The sequence below is a fragment of the Triturus cristatus genome, chromosome 2_2 (assembly GCF_964204655.1).
Source record: "Triturus cristatus chromosome 2_2, aTriCri1.1, whole genome shotgun sequence".
NCBI lineage: Eukaryota > Metazoa > Chordata > Amphibia > Caudata > Salamandridae > Triturus > Triturus cristatus.
The window spans coordinates 32,834,616-32,848,573 of record NC_140582.1 but is presented as its reverse complement, the minus strand read 5'-3'; the positions used below and the strand labels follow the sequence as shown (position 1 = coordinate 32,848,573).

Below are 13,958 nucleotides of genomic sequence, written 5' to 3'. Positions count from 1 at the left end.
AAAAATATGTGGTACAAAGGCAGTCCTCCAAAGTATCACTCCCCCAAACACACAGCTATCTGCCTCATTACACCTCGCCAAACACTGGCTCGGACATTGCCCCTGGCAGCAATTCAGCATTTTGGTGTCTTGAAGGTCCTCCGTAGGCGACATAATAGTGGAACAACAGTACATGCAGTAGTAAACATGGGGGTGAAACAGCAATGTCAGGCAGCAGGCTAGAAGGCAGACGAGAACACAAATGGTGGTGGGGAGCACATGCATGGCAGCAGCAAAGGTGGAGTAAGTGTGCTAACGGATGGATAACTCTCTGCCGCTGTGATACAGGACTTCAACAGACACATGAAGCTGATCATTTGGTACTCGTCATCAGTCCCAGCACATGATGCGTCAATCAGTGATCGCGCGAACACAAGAGAAAAGGTCTGAGGGGGGATTTATCTAGTAAGCTTTTCATAATTTCAGCAAATAAACTAAAGTAAATTCATTAAAAAAGAGACAGGAGGTGGCCCGCAAGACCCTAACCTCTGCTAAAATCCCTATGCATCCTCCAACTTTACCTAGCACAATCTTTCAATCTTCACTAACTTTACATTCATTGGTCCAAGCAGCTTGGTAAGTATATACGGGTCCTAAGCCAATACAAATGTAAATTGTATAGTGACAGAGATGGGGGGAGGCAGATGTATGAATGAGAAAACCCTGTCCGTGTGTATAAAGTCATTGTGCTGAGAAGTGCATCAATCCTGTACCAAGCGCCGATACAAAGGAGTAAAAAAAAGGGCCTTTCTCATTACCACAATGTTCATGAAATGGTGAAAGATGATGCAAGCACTCGTAAAAAATCAAGGGCACAGTTGGGCCTAGGGACTGACTGCCTGTACAGGTGTAATATGAGTACACTTTCAGAGTGTTACCGGCTTTAAGCATTGCCATTTGGCACAGAGAAAACTGATGAGGATGCCTACAGGGAAGGGTTCTCTGTAATGGCGGAGGAGCGTCGTCCCATTGGTCAGTCGGTCACAGAAAAATTCAATGATATTAAAACAAGAATATAATTGTATTTTTCTGTAACGGGCTCTGGCTGATGGTGTGTGTGTGTGCCGGGCCATGACAGGCAGGAGTGGTGGGTACTTAGAAGTGAACATGTAAGTTTGGCCACCCTTCTTAGGCTGGCAAAACAGACATGTGCACTTCTATTTCTTCAACCCAGCTGTCTTCGCAGCCGGGTTGGAGAAGAGCTGCAGGCTCCCAGGTAGTGTCTGAGCGGCAGACCAGGCCGCTCAAACCAATCCTGGAGCGCAGCATCTGGATTGGGTGGGGAGCCTGTGCCTTCCTAGAGACTTCCGGTAGTGAAGCACTGAAGCGGCTGTCGGTTTACGGGCAGCAAAGAATACGTTTTTTTTAAATATTTTTTTTTACCCTCAATTCCGTGTCCCATCCTCCCCCCACTTTAGTTGTACTGCAGCCGCCACTGGATACCTACCTCCTGAAATACCTGGAAATCAACGTCTCAAATCTCCTCAACATAGCTACTTTCATTTGAATGCACACTTTTTCCAATCTCTAGTGGGATTTTCGATTCGGAAACTATGGGGTTCCAAAGAGGAAAGGTGTTTCCCCGTGGATGTCATAATTCTAAATTGGTTGCAGTGAAAGGCATATCTCAGTGCATTGCCGGGTGAACTCGTGGGAGTACAGTTCCATCTTGGCTTCTGGCACAAGCGAGTCTTGCTCATTTGCTCTACAACCCCACCATAAATTAAGCATGCAGGCTCCGCAGTTTCTTTTCAGAGTTCGAGGGTAGTGGGTTTTGGACATTTATTGATCTATTTTTAGAGTTTTCTATAGCGCGAACAAGACCCTGATTAGGGTATCAGAGCGCTTTACAAAAAAGCAGAGTACGTGTAGAAACATTTGCAAAACAAAGCAGAGATAGTATCAAAAGATTTTTAACAAATTTCGGCAGGTAACAGAGACGGTACTAGAGAAGAATTGTTGGGAGCAGTGGGACCAAGTTCGAGTACGAAGTCATTTGTCGGTGCTGTCATTGCATCTCGGGCAACTGTTTTTGTGTCTGATGGTGTCTACGGATTTCAAGTGTTTTATTTCATCAGTATTATTTATCATGTATTGGCAGCTGGGCCGATGTGGACCTCTTTTACAGCAACTGCATCCAATGAAACCGTATATTTTGGGCGTTTTCGATACCATATCGTATTTCATTACCACACTTTCCGCCGTTGGGTCTCAGCGAGGCTGGTCTTAAATCTACGGGTGGGCGGCCCAACGTCTGTACACCTTTGGCAGGCCTGCGTGTTCCTGGCTTTGTGTGGTCTCGATACACCACCTGTCTGCGCCTGCTTATCCATTCCTAACCATTTCTTATCGATCCCCCGCCCGACTGCTATCTGTAGGCCGTGGGTTATCTCCATGGCGGCTGCAGTCTTGCATCTGCAACCAAGTCTTTCGAGTGCGTCAAACTGTGGATTGAGTGTCAGCGCCTGCTTATATATGTGTGTGCTGCGGGGTCAATTCGATTAGCAGGGCCTACCTTCCAAACAACGGGCCCCCGGTCTACCCCACCCCCCTCCCTCCATCAACTGGCATTTCCCACAGGGTTTGAAAAATGAGAGCGTCCGCTTTGTCATCTTACCGTGTAAACATTCTACCAGTACCTAGGAAAAGGTATGACTTCATTCTTCGCCTCAGCCTTCTTCGTGCTCGCAACGGTCGCGAGGCCGGTCCCTGTGAACGCTTCCGCGTGACCCCGGCTGCGTACCTGCGCCATCAGCACCGCGAGACCGCGTGAAATGGCGCCTCTCCGGTTACAGCCACTGCTTCACAAAGTAAACTGCTTTTGTTGGATGTAATCAGAGCAGGGCAAGGCGTGTTGCTTGCTTTAGGGAGAGGAATTCTCGAAGTATTTAGTTTGTTCTTGCAAATTGCTGGGGCGGATCTGGAAAAACACTTAGCAAATGTTACACTGCTCCTTAATTACCGTCAGCTGACAGCGAACGTAACAGGTATCCTCCTCGAGATTTCAAATGACTTTGCTACTGTTCACTATTTAGTCAAACGCGTGTGTTCATTTTTTTGTTGTTGAAGTTTTATATAGGCGAACTCGACCACAACGTACGGGAGCCATCCGTTAGTTCCATTCCACTAGCTCACGTTCACTTTTTAGACACGGTGACATTACGTGTTTGCTGAGAGTCACAGTGTGTTGGGCGGGCGCCGTGATTCGAACGTGGTCCCCCGGTTTAAAAGTCTACAACTCTGGCCGTAGAGCCACATCATCCATCTTCCTTGTAGTTCTCTAATATCATCAAGCTTGACCTTGACACACGGGTAGTAGGAATGTGCGCTTCGTTTCATAAAATTAACTCCATATGAGTAGGTGGCAGACGAGGCCCATTTCTCTTCACGTTATCTTAGTCCTACCTGAATGGTTGTTTTTGGCACCTGGCTTTTGTCCAGGAGAAAGACAGTGGAGACTCAATACATTAAAAGTCTCTAATAAGGCTACACTCTTTGAGGTCAGAGACGTTTTAATGCATGGGCAAAGTGGGCTCTGGCCCAGGGCCCCAGCCTTTCAGGGGGCCCCCTGACAGTCAGCTCCATTCTCCAGAGTTTTGCCCTAATGACCTTGAATATTTCCTAAACAGTTTGTTTTAAATTCTGTTTTCCTTTCATTTATTTCTTATGTACCTGATGTGTGAGAGTCTAGTACAGCCATTTTGCAGAGAAATTTTGTGTTTATGTTTCATGCAATATACATAAAAAACGTTTATTTCAGATCAAAACAAGGCCTAACATATAAGAAATGGGAGGGCGTCACAGAGATTATTTGCAGTAATATTGGTGAGCTGCTGCTGTGTTACAATATTGAAAACACACATAACTATCCCTGAATATTAGATGTAAACACATTCAGGGCCTTATTTATGAGAAGTGATGCATCGCTGTGTGAAAACAGGGATGCATCACTTCTTAGTGCGCCCTCGTAGCGACATGATGGATCTGTCATATTTACTGTATGACACATCATGTCGCAAGGAGTTACAGATATGTCAGTATTTCTGACGAATCTGTATGCGCAAAAGTGATGCATTGCTGGGGTGTGTCTGAAAATAGACGCAACTCCAGCAATGTGTCCTTTCACATGGGGCAAGCCCCATGTGAAAGGGCCTGCATCAGTCTTATGCCTGCTGTGTGGCAGGTGTAAGATATTGGCGCAATGGCGTCCTAGAAGTGGCGCACTGAGTTCTCATAGATTTCAATGCGCCACTTCTACGAGGCATTGTGCGGGGCAACACCCACCCTGCATACATTATGCCCGGCGCAGGTATAATGCGGTGCAGAGGTTTACAAAGTGAAGCATCTGCCTAGATGCGTCACTTTGTAAATAGGGCGTAACATTGCACATATTTTATGCTGCCGGTGCGTCACAAAAAGTGACGCACCAGCGGCATAAAAGTGAAGCAAAGCCTCATAAATAAGGCGCTTAGAATTTGGACGAGTGTTCCTTTTGCACTGTCAGGGACCTAATGAAATGAAATTGTGTATTTAATAAAGCGCGCAGCTACTCAGACTAGAGAGTCCTGGCGCATGACAGTGGGAGGAAAACATGTGTAAAAGACCCATCAGTTATCAAAAAGCCAGAATTTTAAGTTCTTTCATGAAAGAGAGTAGGTCTGTGGTTAGTCTCAGAGACTCAGGGAGGCTATTCCACAATTTTGGGCCTAGAATGCCGTGGGATCTGCCTCCAATGCGGGCACTGCATATTTTAGGCATGATGGCCAGGTTGGCATTGGAAGAATTTAGGGGTCTAGCTGTTGTGTAGCGATTAACGCGCTTATTTATGTAGCCGGCTCCTAAGCCAGGGAAAGCTTTAAAGAAGATGGTCATCGCTTTGAAGCCGATACGTTCTTTTATGCGGAGAGACTTAAGAATAGGGGTCATACTAGATCTGGGTTTAGGTCTCAGGATGGCTCTGGCCGCCGCATATTGTACCACTTGTAGGCGCTGGATAAGGGATTTGGGAAGACAGAGGTACAAGCTGTTGACATAGTCAAGCTTTGAATTTGAAAGCACCTGGAGAGTGTCTTGTCTATGACAATTCCTACGTTTTTGACTTTCTCCTTTTCAGCGGGCAGGGGCGGCAGATCTTTTGGCCACCAAGCGCTCCAGTCAGGCGCTTATGGATTACCAAAGAAAACAACTTCAGTTTTGTCAGGATTGCACTTTAGCTGATTGATTTTAAGCCAGTTAAAAACCTTTGTGAGGCAAGACCTAATCATTGCCCCGTCAAAGTCGGTTCCTTTTTCACACGTAAAAATCAGCTGAGTGTCATCAGCATAGGAAACAATTTTGGCACCCTCTTCCTCTACCAGAAATGCAAGGGGGATAGATATATATTAAAAAGGGTAGGACTGAGAATGGAGCCCTGAGGGACACCTACATTCATGGCCGGAACTGGGGATGAGAAAGGGGGGAGCCAGATGTCCTGAGATCTATTTGCCAAGAAGGATGACATCCATTGTAAAGGCGGTCCCCCCCAGACCGATATTAGCAAGTCTCTCCGGGAGCCTCTCATCTGGGAACATATCGAAGGCCGCCGACGTATCGAGCAGTATCAGAACAGTCTTGCCTCCCTGGTCCAGCTTACCCTTGAGAAATTGAGTCACTTCAAGCAGAGCGGACTCCATACTGTAGTTAGCCCTAAAACCGGATTGGGACTCATGAAGGAGCTTCCCATCTTCAATGTGTTATTGGAGGGCCTTGTTTACATGCTTCTCTAGTACTCTGGAGAGGGTCGGAAGAAGGGAGATTGGCATGTAGTTGGCAGGGTCCGTCGGTTTGGCGTTAGCCTTTTTTATCAGTTGAAGAATCTTAGCATTCTTCCATAATTTCTGCATGTTGCCTCAGGAGAGAGAAGCATTAAAGAGCTGGTTTACTGTGGGGTTTATGGTGGGAGCTAATAGGTTCAAGATATTCCCTGGACATGGGTCAGTAGGAGAGCCAGACTTAATGCTTTGGAGAGGGGTCAGTGACTCTTCAAGCTGAAACTCAGGGAAAGCTAGTAAAGATGTAGGATCCAAGAGGTGAAATTTGCTATTAGAACTAAGGTAGAAGGTCAGTTCTTCCTCTGAGATGTTAGTGAAGGCTTGTTGGATCATGGAGATCTTTTTGTGGAAGAATTCAACTATTTACTTAGACCATTCTTCAGTGCATGGCCCTTCCTTTGTGTCGGCTCTCAGGGCAGTAAAGGATTTAACTATGCTAAAGATTTCCTTACTCTTATTTTGGGCATTTTCTATCTTGGTTTGAAAGAGGTTTTTCTTGGCTGCCTTCACGAGAATGTAATGAGCTTTTAAGGTGTCTTTATACACCTTCCTGTCCTCAGGTAGATAGGATTTACGCCATTTCCGTTCAATTGTTTCACAATTTCTGTTGCGAGATCTAAGGGAATCGTTAAACCAAGGAGATGGTGGGGTTGCCCTCTTTGAGGAGCATCAAACAACCAGTACCACTGCATCAATGTTGGTTCGGAGCCATGAATCTATTGAGAGGGCGTCCGAGTCGGGGCAGCCAGACAGCTCTGGTGAGGAACGACCGAGGGCGTCTGCTAACATCGGGATGGATATTTTATGGAACGTCTTGTAATTAGAGACCCTCTGGTAGCTCACGGGCTGTGGCAGAGTTGGGAATGACAAATTTTAATAGGAGGTGGTCAGACCAGGTAATGGGAAGAGGTAGGCTTACTGATATGTCAAAGTTGTGAACGATTTGGTCTAGGGTATGGCCCTTCTCATGGGTGGCCAAAGAAAGAGATGGAAACATGTTGCAGGCCTGCAGCGCCTCCAACAACGAAATTGTTTGAGGGTCTTTTCCATTGTCCATATGTATATTGAAATATCCCAGAATGAGGCAGTAGTTGTATTTTAAGGCCAGGGAGGTGGTGACTATATTAAGCATAGTAATAACATTTCCAATAGCACTGGGAGGTCTGTAAATCAGAAATCCAGCTATGCTATGATGGGGGGATAAGGTACAGCAGAAGCCTAAGCAGTCTAGTTTTTTATTGTAAATTATGGCAGCACCTCCCTCCTTCCCATTCGATCGGTCCCTCCAAAGAATGTTATAACCCGTAGGGATGGCCGAGGTGATAGTAGGGTTGGAGGCTTCAGACAGCCAGGTCTCAGTGTGAAATAAAAGATCAGACTGTTAGTCTAAAAGTAGGCCATAAATGTATGGTTCATGCTTTTGTATAGAGCGACAATTTAAAAGGGTGGCCTTTAAGTCCTCTGTTTTGTAATTGTTTTTACACTTATTGTTGCGTGGGAGGATATTGGGTGCGAGTTTCCTTGGCTGGAGGAGAGTCCAGTTGCACTTATTGCATCGAAAGTCTACCTCCAACCTCGGATCAGCGGCTGTACAGTGACATAATGGTAGCCGCCTAAGGCTAAGCAGTTTTTCCCTATTGCAATATAGTAGAAGAAACTCACCGGAGGGGAACTGGGCAGCATGGCCGGCGCCAAACGCCTCCGGGCGCAGACAGGCTTACCTTCGGCGCCAGCGGCGCGCCCGCTGTGCACGTCCACTCAGCACGTCCGTTTGCATCGGGAATATATAGGCTAATGCCTATGATGCAAACTGGATCGCCAACGCAGCTGAGGAAGCAGAAACTGCATAGGCATAAGTGAGGAGCCCGATAGTAGCCCCAGCCCTCTGCACAATCGGCGTATCAGCCGCGGCGGACCAGGACTGGAGGAAAAGCGAGATGTGAATCGAAGCAGTTAAGGAGGTGTAGGCAAGCAGAATCAAGTAAAGTGCAAGTGCGCATAGGTAGGAGAAATTATTAAAAAGCACAGAGTAATTCAGCCAGATATATACAATTTAAAAAGTAATAAAAACCTAGTAGCAGGGCAGGAAACACTAAATCCTACAGCTATCAGCTGCGCGCATCCATTTGCATCGGGAATATATAGGCTGATGCCTATGATACAAACTGGATCGCTAGCACAGCTGAGGAAGTGGAAACTGCGTGGGCGGAAGTGAGTAGCCCGATAGTAGCCCCAGCCCTCCACACAATCGGCGTATCAGCAGCAGCGGACCAGGACTGGAGGAAAACCGAAATGCGAATCGGAGCAGCTAAGGAGGTGTTGGCAAGCAGAATCAAGTAAAGTGCAAGGGCGCATAGGTACGAGAAATTGTTAAAAAGCACAGAGTAATTCAGCCACACATATACAATTTAAAAAGCATTAAAAACGTAGTAGCAGGGCAGGAAACCCTGAATCCTACACCTGTAAGCTGCACATGTCCATTTACATCGGGAATATATAGGCTAATGCCTATGATGCAAACTGGATCGCTAGCGCAGCTGAGGAAGTGGAAACTGCGTGGGAAACAGGGGCTCAAATTAGATCATAAATTCAAAGGTGTCCTGAACAGGGGCCCCCAAAATATGTTTGGCCCAGGGCCCCCCAAATCCTTAAGATGTCCCTGTTTGAGGTATTGGTTTCTCAATCTTCAGGACAAATGTTGCCTGGAGACCTGACACATTTTGCACATGGATATGCTTTGCCAGGGTGGATTGGTACAATCGACCAGCACATCTGTAACAGGTGGTTCTGTGTAGCTTATAGGGATTAAGACCAGTACTCAAGAGAAGAACTAAAAAAACCTCCTCCCAATAGTGCCAGAAGAAAGCAAAGAGACCAAGCAATACCCCACCCTGAATGTGGGGAGCTTAGATTCCCATTAACACCACAGCTGTTCAGCAACCTTAAAGGCACTGTGGCGTAATGCAAATTGATGGCCATGCTGCAACATTTGTTGAAAGACTCCTCAAATTTCACTTTGGCTGGCCACCTCACAGATACAGAATAGCACGGCCCTGAGTAGGTGCTGCTGGGGCCTTCAATGCTCCCCTGTGCCTATGTTCTTTAGGCACATTAAAGCCTTTAGAAGGTAGTGGACGCTATATTTAATAATCAAAGAAGATCACACACAGTAGGGAGTGCAGCCAGCTCTAACTAGTCTCCACATTTAATAATCAAAGAACATTATACCCAGGTTGTAGGGCAGCCAGCTCTAACTGCTGACCCGGGGGGCGAAAAAACGATACATATCAATAAAATACAGAACCCTGCAAATAATCACGTTCCTGTCACAGAAAGCTAAACAAAAATCAGCTGCATAAGTTAAACTCAACAACCCTACAACACCCATACTTGGGTCCTGATAAGTCGGTCTCCACAATCTAACTGTGCATTAATCTTCTGAAAATGTAAAACAAATGGATTCACATTTTTCTTTTGAGCTCTGAAAGTGGAAACTTTCACGCCGTTGGTGCAATTTGGGTTCCTCAATTTCCCCTTTCTACCACGGACAGAGTGATTTCTCAGTCACACACACACATACACATCACACGCTGGTGGGGCCCATAACACCAACATTCATTCTAATCAATCTATCCGTATATTTTTATTCAGAAACGGGGATAAGACATTTGGGTTCCGAACTACACTGCTTTCCCCTTGATGGGAACTCGCTAACATCACCTAACAGGAGAATCCCCTTTCTCCTCCTCCTCCTCCCATCAAGGAGAGCACAAACTTAATCGATGAATCATTTAGTTGGAATTAGCTTAATGACTCCTTAATTCTCTGACTCAATCAATAATACATTTCAATGAAAGAACAACGCAACACATGAATTTAATTAATCTTCCTTTATCTAAATAAAATGCAGGTTAAACCTAATTAGTACATTTTAGCTTTTGTCATATTTACCTATTCTGGCTAATTGTCGTTTTCTAAGTCCGAATCTGGTCCTCAGTCAAATCGTCAAAGTTCTGTTCTATCATGCAGAGTCACCGTCCTCTCCGTCAGCATAACATCAGGATACTGGATATGATGAAGTGCGTTCAGAACGACCCTTTCTAGTCTACTATTATTTATACTAAAAATGTACATTCAAAGCTTACAATCTTCTTTTCCAGAGCTTCTCATTGGACAATCAAAGTACATCTTAATTCATTAGGAAACATTCGATGTCGTTCCCACAGGCTAAAAGTTCCAAAACGAATGTATGGGAACGTTGGCAATTCATGGTTTAGGTCGCAACAATTTGTATTGAAGGGTTGGCTTTTCGCCTGGTGCAGCCTTGATGGGCACAGCGATGACAGTTCACCGGCAGGTCGCAGCTGCTGAGGTTTGCGCAGGCGCGTTTCTCCATTCCCTTCATTGCTTTTACTTCGTAAGGTCTGATTCAGTCGGCGGCCATTTTTATAGCAGGTCCATATGGTCAACTTAAGCAAAGAAACACAAAAACGTCATTAATACATTGAAGGGGTTAAACAGTGTTATTTCCCTTGCTAATACCCATATGTGTGTGCATTTATCTAGCCATATGCCACGTCCAAAGCCATTATTACTTGTTTATTTAAGCGGAATTCACGATAACATAACATAAGCAACGTTTACCCTATTAATATGCATACAGACTTAGTTTACATATTATCTTTAGCCATGCAAAGCAATCCCACGTATATTCTCACGGTTAATAAGGTTGATTATTTTCTTAAACAACACTCTATTAATTATTATGATTAATCATTAGTCATTTTAATACAAACATATATAAATGGATTGGGTATATAAAAAGAAAACATTTTACCCGCTCCATCACAGTCACAGGCAACAACACAGCATTGTATCTTGCAAGGATGCAGGATGGTGCAATGGCCCCAAATGCCCCCTCATTCTGTATTTCTATCTATGAACACATGACCATCCTACTTCGAAGGTGCCCACAATCAAAGACATCTTTAATTTACGTGAATTTTAATGTTGCATAAATCCTCTCTTTAGAAACACGGTATATGAAGTAAAATAAATGGCTAGAGAGGTCTAGTTGGTGAGAGTGGGTGTAGTAGATGACTGAAAGTAAGAGCCTTTATTCATCTGATCCTTTCTGCCCAAGAATGCTAGAAATGAAGATGGAATTGTTTCAGTGGACCACTTTGCTGCTAGGGTATCTATGCATGGGGTATACCTGTTGCATGGGAGTACAATTAGCCCCCTAAGGTTGATAACAGCGTGAGCCAGTAGTAGAGCAAAAGTAAAAGAGTGACAAATAACTAGACTTTTGTGCTGCTGTTGTGGTATCTGGGGGCAGAGTCAGTAGAAGTGGAACTCAGATAGGGATGAAAGGTCATGACGATCAGCTCGGCAAGCTTGTGGTGGTTGCTGACAAGTCAATAGTGCGATTAGAAAAGTTAAGGGAACCTGTATCAAGGAGACCGTCGACATCTAGTGTCAATTGTTGTAAGAGAGTGTGGATGGTATCAGGTTGTATATGATGCAGACAGAAAAATTGAGGACTTTCTTTAGAGACTGAAAGCAGTCTGGGGTGAGGCAAAGATGAAGGCTGTTGCATTTGCCCAGTCTGCTACTGGACTAGAATGCTGAAGAATTTAACAGCCTCGGAGGAGAGGTGTACACAGAGACTGTAAAAATTTAGTAGATGATATCTGAAAGAGTATGACTTGGTTGGGATCATCACGAGGTAGTGGTTGACTTTCCAGTAGATGCAACAGCTTAAAGATGTGCCCTCAAGAAGACAACCAGGCCTGACGTGTAGTATGCATCTTTCAAAGCTGGGGCTTGCCCATGGATGTCAATTCACCAAAATGACAGGGGTAGTGGTTGTGACATCATATGCCCTTTGACCCCGCGACTTTACAGGATGAGACATCACATCGTCTTTAGCCTTGATGACATCACCGAAATTGGCATCATGTGATGTTTGGCCCTGATTTAGCCACAGAAAGTGATTCCTTCTTTCTTTGATGCAGTTAGGGCTGCCACAATGCAAGTATTTTACCAAAAAGCCTGGTATTATATTGCCAATGCCAATAAAAAAATGTCAAAAATAAACTGGTCCTTTTTCCACTTTGAAATCTTAAAACAGCAAAATAAGAGGAATTCAGTATAACGTATTTTAAAGCTCACTAAATCAACCCTTTTTGATTGCTAAAGCAGACAGAAGTAGAAAGACTCTGTTATTAAATACATAAAGAATGTTACATAACTTATAGAAGTACGAGCTCAGGTTTATCCAAATAATAAAAAACACACAAACAAATTGCCAATATTATTCTGTGTGAAAGGGCGTCACTCTAGATTGAGTCAAGTCCAATGAAACAGACCCGATCCCAGTCTGCAGGACAAGCAAAGCTGTGCTTTGGTGGAGCCTAGGCCATATGGGGCATTAACGTGAATTTTGCTAAGCAACGTCTGACTAGATGGGAGACACTGATACAATGTTATGTTTCAACTGTTTACTGTCCTGAGCAACCTGGAACAGCTACTGTTTTACAAAAAGAAACATCCAAAAGATGTTTTTTTATTTTCTAACTTGGACAGGATGTGGTGCGAGAAGCAGAAACATAAAATGGTATTTTAAATACCATTTTATGTTTCTGCTTCTCGCATTGCGAGAAAGCAAAAGGGTATGCCTGGTTGGGGGCGCGTGGGTGGGTGGGTCGGGAGGAGTGGCTTGCCCAGTGCTGTGGGCCTTGACTGTTTGGTTGGCCCTCTGGGGCCGACCAAACCAGTCATGCGCACTCTGACTTTTTTCTATGTAGGCTACATGCAACCTACATAGAGAAAATGTCCTCCCCATAGGCAGCCGGCTGTGCGCCGTCCCCACCAATCACAACGCTGCCATTGCAGCATTGTGATTGGCTTAGGAGAGGGGAGGGAGGCTGCCTGTGGCTGCTTCCTGCTCAGGAGAGCAGGACCTGGCCTGGAGATGAGGTATCGCGGGACCCGGGAAAGTAAGTTCTAAAAAATGTATATTAAACCCATCCTGGCTGCCCCCTGCGAACCCACGCAACCTCCTCCCCCCCCCCCCACCCGCGAGTCATGCCGGCCGCGACTGATATAAACTGAAAAACACCCCACTTATTGTTATTACAATATCATGTTGAAACAATATCCTTGCACATTCATGCTCCTTGTGGTTAAACTAACACTCTGTTACTTACTTCATTACATTTAAATTGAGTAAAGGATGAGATATAATGTTCTTCTTGGTATTCTGGTACTAATTCACTACTTTGAAATACGAATTTGTTCAACCTATCCCATCCATATTGGCACACCTCAAATCTCACCTTCAAGAGAGATCTGTGCTCATTAAGCTCACTGACGTCCGGTGAGTTGATTGTCTTTTCAATACCCTTATTTCTGATTCAGTAAAATATCATCACTCATTTCACCATCTAGATGAGACTCATTTCTGCTTATTATTAATATGCTTTATCTTGCTTGCTCTTTCGATTCATTTTATTTGTTGCCATCTTCAAGGTAAATTGTTTTGGTATTGGCTTGATGTGTGAAGTCATTGTCTACATAGCGGTGTTGTAAGTACCATTTAATGAAACACTGACATTGATCTGAGTGGGGAGAGACAGTTAACAGCAAGCTGTGAATGAAGCAGTATTAAACCCTTTTTGACTTATGCATTGGAGACGCTCCAATGCAGCCGCCATTTTATGTAGGGAAGACTGTTTCGACTGTGTGCTGAATTTCGTGTTTGTTGCTGGCTTTAGGACTCTGGGCACTTTACTACTGCTGACCAGTGTTAGAGTGTAAGAGCTCCCTGTCTAAAATGTAATGGTATTTGGTTTCTTCATGACTGGCCTGTTTGATTTACTAGAAAGTCCCTCGTACGGTGCACCAGGTGTGCTTAGGGCCTGTAAGTCAAATACTACTAATGGGCCTGCCTAGATGATTGTGTCACCTACATGAGTAGCCCTAGAAACATTTCTCCAACCTGCCACTGCAGTGTCTGTGAGTGCAGTTTTAAACTGCTATTTCAACCTGGCAAGTGCGCCCACTTGCCAAGCTTAAACCTCCCCTTCTATTACATTTAAGGAACCC

At 44.7% G+C, this 13,958-nt stretch overlaps 1 long non-coding RNA gene across 1 annotated transcript in view; it reads right to left on the bottom strand.

Annotated features, from left to right (window-relative positions):
• LOC146861792 (uncharacterized) overlaps nt 1–2,821 on the bottom strand; it is a 224,358-nt gene extending 221,537 nt beyond the window's left edge. The window contains exon 1 of the long non-coding RNA XR_014978331.1: nt 2,657–2,821. This is a non-coding gene — a long non-coding RNA (uncharacterized LOC146861792). The remainder of the gene's footprint in view (nt 1–2,656) is intronic.
• Between the last annotated feature and the right edge of the window lie 11,137 nt (nt 2,822–13,958).